We start from the raw sequence: 7,500 nt of genomic DNA on the forward strand, positions 1-7,500 counted from the left end.
TATTATAGTGCCAGTCCATCCTCTGTCGGAGACCAAGCTCTAAGCTCTTCACAAACACGGGGTCATTTGCAAAACAGGCTGCCTACCTGGGCAGAACTGTCTGACAGCTGCCATTGGGCGCTTATCATTCGTTTTCTGTGCCATTCAATCAGATTTCAGGCACGCACACATGCACACTTGGACAGACATGTAACATTTTACGTGTGTGACCGTTTTGTTTATTTACCCCGCCTTGTAGGCAGCCATATTCCGTCATACTCCGTTTTCGGGGGTGTGCATGCTGGGTTTTGTTCTTGTTTCCACAACCCACCGAACGCTGACACTGATCACAGGATCAATAACGTAAGGCAGAAGCACGGGTCTGCACTTGTGTTGACCTGGGAGATCGGAGAAAAATCTCCACCTTTTACCCACCAGGCGCCGTTACCAAGATTCGAACCCCGGGACCCTCAGATTGAAAACCCAACGCTTTAACCACTCGGCTGCTATTTCCACTTTCCATCACCATGAAAATCCTTGCAACGCTTCATCCTGAACATGGTGATGACAACAGTGCCAGAAAAGAAACCTCACTGGTCTGCTGGTTTCTGTCGGCGCCGATCGCAGCATGGCCGACACGGTGATAGCAGTGAGCATAGACAGAAGAATTCCGTGAGACATTGGTGTCAATGCTGTGAGACAGGCTCGGGAGAAATGCCTGGAGCAGAACAAATACCAAACCTCCGTGCAGTGTTCACTGATTTAACGAAGGCCTTCGACACGGTTGGTCAACAACACTGAGATCTGCACCGTGGACCCTCCCTCGTGAAACTTGGCTGTCTAGTTGAGTTCCCCACACACACTAACAACAGCATTCAGTTCACACCTATTAGCTCTATAACTATAGTTATTGCTACACTACCACAAACACCATAACACTGACAACAACGTTCAGTTCCCCACACCTGATAGCTCTATAACTATAGTTATTGCTACACACTACCACAAACACCATCAACACTAACAACAGCGTTCAGTTCCCCACACCTATTAGCTCTATAACTATAGTTATTGCTACACTACCACAAACACCATCAACACTAACAACAGCGCTCAGTTCCACACCTATTAGCTCTATAACTATAGTTATTGCTACACTACCACAAACACCATCAACACTAACACTAAGGGCATCCACAGCAAGCTATACAGTAATCCTTGTTAATGAGTGGTGGTTGTCCCCACCTTACACCCAAAACTCCATTAAACTGCACTTTCTATGTATAGCTTTCGTATCGACAATACGTGTTTCTTTTCAGTAAAACTTTGTATATCGACAGTCTAGTTCGAAGTAATATGGATTGTTGATGTGTATTTTTGTTTGTGTGCTCGTGTGGACTGTGTGTATTCGTTCTTATTATTTTATTTTATTTTATTTATTTATTTATTTTATTTTACATCATTCATTTAATTAATATGGTGTGTGTATAAGAAGTTCATGTATAATATCTCAGTGACTCCAGGGGGCACACGAAATAAACTTATTGCCTAGCCTTGCCTTGCGCCCCCCACCTCCTCTCTCTCTCTCTCTCTCTCTCTCTCTCTCTCTCTCTCTCTCTCTCTCCTCTCTCTTCTCCTCCTCCTCCTCCTTCTCCCCCTCCCCTCCGCCTCCTTCAACTAATCCAACTCGCAGCATGATCATAATTCACTGACCCCCACCTCAATAAATGTCAGATGTCAACCTCAACAACAACAAAAAAAAAAACCAAAAAAACCCCCCACTTCCTGTATTGGACTTCTCCGACTCACTCAGTCTCTGCCAGTTCCTCATGCTATCATTAATCATTCCAGAGTTCTATAAAATAACACTGGGGTAAAGGACAGAAGAGAGAAAGAGAGAGACAGAAAGAGAAGAAGAAGAAGAAGAAGAAAAAAAAAAAAAAAAAAAAGCCGATGCTGATAGAAATAGCAATTTCCAAAGCAATGATTTCTGGTCACGTAGGCGAGTGTGAAAGCGGCGGGGTGGATGCAAATTATTGTGGACCCAGACGTGCATAGAATGACAAACAATAGAGAAATGTCACCACACACTGTTGTATACAGATATACACTTTCATCTCCTACAGAGATACATCTCAAACCGAAATCGAAATCAAAACAAAGTGACGAGATCGAAGTTCTTCACCCACACACTGACCTGCCAAGAATGCCACCAAAGAGAAAAATACAATATGCTGTCAGGCCTATATCTTTTCCTACCGTACACAGAACTCAGACCGAAAGTTTAATCAATATACGTTAACAGAAGACATACACACGGACATAGCTCGTATCGATCCTGCTGATTTTTTTTTCTGGTCTATAACCTGGGCGATCACTGAGCCATGCATGGACTATCGATCACAGTGCTGAAGGCACGCGGACACACACACACACACACACACACACACACACACACACACACACACACACACACACGGTATCAACCTGGAAAGAAACTCATTCATGCAGCCCCCCCCCCCCCCACCTCCCACCTGTGTGTAGGAAACAGAAAAGAGGAAATTGGGCTTTATAGCAGCAGGTTGCCTATCGATCCATCCATTCTTTACGACGTCGCTTCTGTTTTTTTATGTATAACCTGAAAGATGCACGGTGGTGGTGGTATGGACGGTGGTGTGTAGGCCTGTGAGGAACCAGAAACATTAACCCCTCCACCTCTGAACCTTGACGGAGTGAGATCTGTGTAGTATGAGTTTGAAGTGCAGTTATTACTTTATGTATATGTGTATACATATATATATATATATATATATATGTATACACACACACACACACACACACATATATATATATATATATATATATATATGTGTGTGTGTGTGTGTGTGTGTGTGTGTGTGTGTGTGCGTGCGTGCGTGCGTGCGTGCCTGCGTGCGTGTGTGTGTGTGTGTGTGTGTGTGTGTGTGTGTGTGTGTGTGTGTGCGTGCGTGCGTGCGTGTCTGTGTCTGTGTGTGTGTGCTTGTGTGCGTGCGTGCGCGCGCGTTTTAAGTTGTGTCATATTGATGTTGCTGATCAAAGTAATGTGATCACAAAAGGAAGAAGTCCAGATACAGGGTGTGGTGACTGACATCCTGACCTGTAAGCTTCTGTCCTATCACAATGAGGTGACAACCCTTCACTGACATCCTGACCTGTAAGCTTCTGTCCTCTCTCAGTGAGGTGACAGCCTTTCACTGACGTCCTGACCTGTAAGCTCTGTCCTCTCTCAGTGAGGTGACAGCCCTTCACTGACACCCTAACCTGTAAGCTCTGTCCTCTCTCAGTGAGGTGACAGCCCTTCACTGACATCCTGACCTGTAAGCTCTGTCCTATCTCAGTGAGGTGACAGCCCTTCGCTGACGTCCTGACCTGTAAGCTCTATCCTCTCTCAGTGAGGTGACAGCCCTTCACTGACACCCTGACCTGTAAGCTCTGTCCCGTCTCAGTGAGGTGACAGCCCTTCACTGACACCCTGACCTGTAAGCTTCTGTCCTCTCTCAGTGAGGTGACAGCCCTTCACTGACACCCTGACCTGTAAGCTTCTGTCCTCTCTCAGTGAGGTGACAGCCCTTCACTGACGTCTTGACCTGTAAGCTCTGTCCTGTCACAGTGAGGTGACAGCCCTTCACTGACATCCTGACCTGTAAGCTCTATCCTCTCTCAGTGAGGTGACAGCCCTTCGCTGACGTCCTGACCTGTAAGCTTCTGTCCTCTCTCAGTGAGGTGACAGCCCTTCGCTGACGTCCTGACCTGTAAGCTTCTGTCCTCTCTCAGTGAGGTGACAGCCCTTCACTGACACCCTGACCTGTAAGCTTCTGTCCTGTCTCAGTGAGGTGACAGCCCTTCACTGACATCCTGACCTGTAAGCTTCTGTCCTCTCTCAGTGAGGTGACAGCCCTTCACTGACACCCTGACCTGTAAGCTTCTGTCCTGTCTCAGTGAGGTGACAGCCCTTCACTGACACCCTGACCTGTAAGCTTCTGTCCTGTCTCAGTGAGGTGACAGCCCTTCACTGACGTCCTGACCTGTAAGCTTCTGTCCTCTCTCAGCGAGGTGACAGCCCTTCACTGACGTCCTGACCTGTAAGCTTCTGTCCTCTCTCAGCGAGGTGACAGCCCTTCGCTGACGTCCTGACCTGTAAGCTTCTGTCCTCTCTCAATGAGGTGACAGCCCTTCACTGACATTCTGACCTGTGAGCTTCTGTCCTATCACAGTGAGGTGACAGCCCTTCACTGACACCCTGACCTGCAAGCTCCTGTCCTCTCTCAGTGAGGTGACAGCCCTTCACTCACGACCTGACCTGTAAGCTCTGTCCTCTCTCAGTGAGGTGACAGCCCTTCACTGACGACCTGACCTGTAAGCTTCTGTCCTGTCTCAGTGAGGTGACAGCCCTTCACTGACGTCCTGACCTGTAAGCTTTGTCCTGTCTCAGTGAGGTGACAGCCCTTCACCGACATCCTGACCTGTAAGCTCTGTCCTCTCAGTGAGGTGACAGCCCTTCACTGACATCCTGACCTGTAAGCTTCTGTCCTCTCTCAGTGAGGTGACAGCCCTTCGCTGACGTCCTGACCTGTAAGCTTCTGTCCTCTCTCAGTGAGGTGACAGCCCTTCACTAACGTCCTGACCTGTAAGCTTCTGTCCTCTCTCAGCGAGGTGACAGCCCTTCACTGACGTCCTGACCTGTAAACTCCTGTCCTCTCTCAGTGAGGTGACAGCCCTTCACTGACGTCCTGACCTGTAAGCTTCTGTCCTCTCTCAGTGAGGTGACAGCCCTTCACTGACGTCCTGACCTGTAAGCTTCTGTCCTCTCTCAGTGAGATGTCAGCCCTTCACTGACGTCCTGACCTGTAAGCTCTGTCCTCTCTCAGTGAGGTGACAGCCCTTCACTGACATCCTGACCTGTAAGCTCTGTCCTCTCTCAGTGAGGTGACAGCCCTTCACTGACACCCTGACCTGTAAACTCCTGTCCTCTCAGTGAGGTGACAGCCCTTCACTGACATCCTGACCTGTAAGCTCTGTCCTCTCTCAGTGAGGTGACAGCCCTTCACTGACACCCTGACCTGTAAGCTCTGTCCTCTCTCAGTGAGGTGACAGCCCTTCACTGACGTCCTGACCTGTAAGCTTCTGTCCTCTCTCAGTGAGGTGACAGCCCTTCACTGACGTCCTGACCTGTAAGCTCTGTCCTCTCTCAGTGAGGTGGCAGCCCTTCACTGACGTCCTGACCTGTAAGCTCTGTCCTGTCTCAGTGAGGTGACAGCCCTTCATTGACGATCATACTCGTCAGCGGCTGTCAAGGGGTTAACGGTCATATCGTTGCTGGGTTTTAATGACTGTATCAGGCTGACACACACCCCGTTTTTGCTGGTCATCCTTTCTCCTGAGGTTCCTTTTTTTTTTTTTTTTTTTTTAACATTATTCAATATTCTGAAAGATTTAATGAAACACAGTTTGTTCCTTTTCGTGTGAAATAGCAGTCTCTTTTCTTTTCTTTCTTTTTTTCATATATAGAATATTGTATTCTAGTTGATCGTTTCAGTTTGTTTCGGTCTGCACTGGTCTCAAATTTGTTTTTCTCGTTTTTGTTGTTGTTGTTTTTTTTATAGCATTTTTAACATTAAAATCTTCATTTGCAATAGGTAAAGTTGCCAATATTAGATGTCAGATTAATCCATGATTCTTTGAAACGATTGTCGTGCAAAATAATTATAATTAATGGGAGTAAACACATCTGTTCTACCGACTGACTAGTTGAAAAAAAGAAAGAAAAATAAGAAAAGGCGAAATGAAGGAAAAGCTATTGGCTATACCGGAAAAAAAAAAAGATAACAGAAGGGAAAGAAAAAAATACTCTTCACCCTCACCAACACTATACCCAGCATTACAAAATAAAGCCAAAAATGCAGCTTTTTTTTTTTTTTTTTTTTTTCTTCTTCCTTTTCTTTTTTTCCCCTTCTTTTTTTTTTCTCTCTGTCTTTCTATTTTTCTGTCTTTCCACCCTTAAAACGACCTTCCTGCGGTAAGCTGGCCTTTTAGCAGCATATCTCTCTCTCTCTCTCTCTCTCTCTCTCTCTCTCTCTCTCTCTCTATCCCTCCCCCTCTCTCCCACACACTCTCTCTTTCACTCTCTCTTAAATCATCTGACATATCTATCTGTACACATCAGCTGAGTAAACATAACCCAGCCGATCATAATGGCCAGGCGTATCGCGGATCTCAGTGCTGAATGCACTCCGACACATCTACTGTGTAGTACCACTGTGACTGGGCAGAAACTCATTCATACAGCTCCCCACTGCCAAACAATGTTCAGAAAACCCGAGAAAGGCGGAAAGCGTTCAACTCCGAAGTGCTCATTTTCTTGATACTGTCTGTATGTCACTTGCGTACGCCGTTGTTCTGAGAACCTCCCTCCCCCCCACTCCCTCCGCCCTACCCTCCCCTCACCCCTCCCTCATTCTAGTCTGTGGTGTGTTGTGTTGTGTTGTGTGTGTTTGTTTCTTTCAATTTTTTTTTTCTTATGTATTAAACACCATGCTTGTGCCTGTATGTATGTGCAGGTGTGTGTGTGTGTGTGTGTGTGTGTGTGTGTGTGTGTGTGTGTGTGTGTGTGTGTGTGTGTGTGTGTGTGTGTGTGTGTGTGTGTGTGTGTGTGTGTGTGTGTGCTAATCTCCCCACCCCCTACCCCCCATCCCCTCTTATGGATTTGTATAAACACTATGCTTTAATTTTTATTTTGTATTGTGTAGTGTAGACCCTATTCAGGGCGGGGACTGGATGTAAAAAATAAAAAAAGCACGCCAGTGCTTATCTATCATCATCGAAATAAAGAATGTTTGTCTTGTCTTGTCCAGTCTTGTTTCTCCCTCCCTTCCTCCCTCTCTCTCTTTCACTCTCCCTTCAATCGCCTGACCCATCAGCTGAGTAAATATAACCTAGTCGATCATAATGGCCAGGGTGTATCGATCTCAGTGCTGAATGCATACCGACACGCCTACCACTGGAACGGGGGAGAAACTCATTCATGCAAAGCCTCCCGCTCCAAACAGCGTTCAGGAAACATACAGGATGAAAGCTTTCAACTCCAACACGAAAGCGAGTTCATGTTGTTGTTTTTTCAATGATCACACACACACACACACACACACACACACACACACACACACACACGCACACCAAAACCCATCCACCCCCCTACCTCCCAATCCCCGCCCCCCCTGCCCCCCCTCCCCCCCCCCCCCCACAGCTACACACTGACACACACACACACACACACACACACACACACCAAAACCCATCCACCCCCACCTCCCAACTCCCGACCCCCCCACCCCCCACAGCGACACACACACACACACACACACACACACACACACACATACACACACACTGACACATCCACACAAACACACACATGATACCCTCACACCCACACACACCCACACACCGACACTCACCCTCCCACCCACACATATTCATGCAGCC

The sequence above is a fragment of the Babylonia areolata genome, chromosome 24, assembly GCF_041734735.1.
Source record: "Babylonia areolata isolate BAREFJ2019XMU chromosome 24, ASM4173473v1, whole genome shotgun sequence".
In the NCBI taxonomy this organism is placed as follows: domain Eukaryota; kingdom Metazoa; phylum Mollusca; class Gastropoda; order Neogastropoda; family Buccinidae; genus Babylonia; species Babylonia areolata.